Below are 2484 nucleotides of genomic sequence, written 5' to 3' on the forward strand. Positions count from 1 at the left end.
TATATGTATATGGCTAGAAAAAGTAAACAATAAATATTGTCGGCTATTTGTGAACGGATCCCTTAATATGTAGGAGTTCTTTTAATTACAATTAGCAATTGAAAATACTCCTTTCCAAAGTTTTGATCACCACAGACACGGACACTTCATTTGTATTGCAATTATTAAGACAGTTCTTTACTTCTTTCTAATTAAGAAAAACAATCCCTTTAAAACACAGTCGAACAAAGCACTAAATGAAGTGGTTATCGATTATAAAAGGCATTTTAATTTGATTAACAAATATCCACCCTCTTTTATGAATTTTTTTCAACCAAAAGCACTGTCAAACGACAATAATATATTTCTTTCTTGTTACATTATCTTTTTTGTTTTGAAAGAATACCTACAAGGTCTGAAAATCGAAAGTTTAGTTAAACATGGATGCCATATAGTAGAGAGAGCTAGTGTGTAGTGTAGGTGCAGCCCATATCAGTTTAGGCAGTACATCAGTTCCTGATAAAATACAGGCTCAGAGATTCAGGTTAAAATAACACGGTCTACCAGTTTTCGGATTGATCATTCAAAAATAGTCAACGTTTGCCAAGTTTATGAAAAATAGTCACTATTTTGCTGCAACAGAGACTGATCCAGCATAATATACTGGAGTTCGGTGCACCTGTGTATGAACTTCCAGCATAATATGCTGGACCGGTATACTTTGCTGGCTCCAGTATAATATACTGGAGAGTGGAGCACCGGTGTTCCAAACTCCAGTATATTATGCTGGACCGGTATATTATACTGGAACTCCAGTATATTATGCTGGACCGGTATATTATACTGGAACTCCAGTATATTATGCTGGAGTATTTTTCCGAATTTTGAACAATAATTTCGTTCAGATTTATCTTTACATGAAAAGTGGCTAAATTTCGATTACTTTTGAAACTGTGGCTATTTTTAAATTACCACTTGTAAATCTGGCTATTTTTTAATTTTGGGCGATGTCCACAAATAGCCACTATCAGCACCTATCTTTATTTTAAAGCCAGTGTTTTAAATGTCTTTAGTTTTTAGCCACTGGTTTAATAAACTTATACCTGACTGGACGAAAACACCCTTCTGCTATAACTTATACATGTCTTTATAAAGAGCATTAATATGGCGTTGGTAGAAATCAACCCTCTGAGCATCATTGACACCTTTTACAACTTCATTAATATCAGACTCACCCATTCCTGATGACAATGTCAAACGAGTTTCAAATTAGGATGAAAATCAGAGACGATATTCAGTAAACACTAAAGTCATGATTTAATATATATATATATATATATATATATATATATATATATATATATATATATATATATATATATATAGTTCAATAAATTAAATTTTTTGCTTACCACACTCTGTGATGTAAATAGTTGGGTTCTTGTAATAATTTTTGTGTAAACGAGAAGCTTTTCAAGTCCCATTGGAGCAACAAAGAAAATGAGGTAACTTTAAACATAAAGTTAAGGACTCCCTGTCCTGAACTTTTGAACGTGTAATTCAAACTTAAGGACTGCCTCTCTTTAACTTTTGAACCTGCATTTCAAACTTAAAGTCATGTTCTTAACGTTTGAACTTTGAACTCAAAGTTAAGGACTGTATGTCCTTAACTTTTGAACGTATTATTCAAACTTAAGGACTGTCTTTCCATAACTTTTTAACCTGCAAATCAAACTTAAGGACTCTTGTCCTTAACTTTTGAACTTGAAACTCAAAGTTAAGGACAGACAGTCCTAAAGTTTTGAACTTAAAATAATAACTTAAGGACTGCTTGTCCTTAAGTTTTGAACTTAAAACTATAAGTTAAGGACTGCATGTCCTTAACTTTTGAACCTGAAACTCAAAGTTAAGGACAGAAAGTCCTTAAGGTTTGAACTTGAAACAATAACTTAAGGATTGCATGTCCTTAAGTTTTGAACTTGAAACTATAAGTTAAGGACTGTTTGTCCTTATCTTTTGAACCTGCATGTCAAACTTAAGGACTCCTGTCTTTAACTTTTGTAAAGTTGAGGACAGAGAGTCCTTAAGTTTTGAACTTTGAACTCAAAGTTAAGGACTGCCGGTCCTTAACTTTTGAACGTGTAATTCAAAGTTAAGAATTTTGAACTTGAAACTATAAGTTAAGGACTGCATGTCCTTAAATTTTGAATCTGCATGTCAAACTTAAGGACTCATGTCCTTAACTTTTAATCTTTGAACTCAAAAGAAACAAAAACAAGGTAAGAAGAAAGAAATTTTGAAAATTCAGACATCTGCTCAAAAATTTGAACATACAGAATTTAGCAAATAAGTATTGAGGATGATGTCATTCATAAATACTTTTGTTAGTGTTAGTACAATGTAAGGCTTACTTACCCAGTGACATCCTATACTATATACCCAGTGACTGAAGCAACAAAGCTAAAGAAAAGCTCAACTACTACGCTATATATTAATAGGGAAACC

Source organism: Nicotiana sylvestris, chromosome 2 (assembly GCF_000393655.2).
Source record: "Nicotiana sylvestris chromosome 2, ASM39365v2, whole genome shotgun sequence".
NCBI classification, from domain to species: domain Eukaryota; kingdom Viridiplantae; phylum Streptophyta; class Magnoliopsida; order Solanales; family Solanaceae; genus Nicotiana; species Nicotiana sylvestris.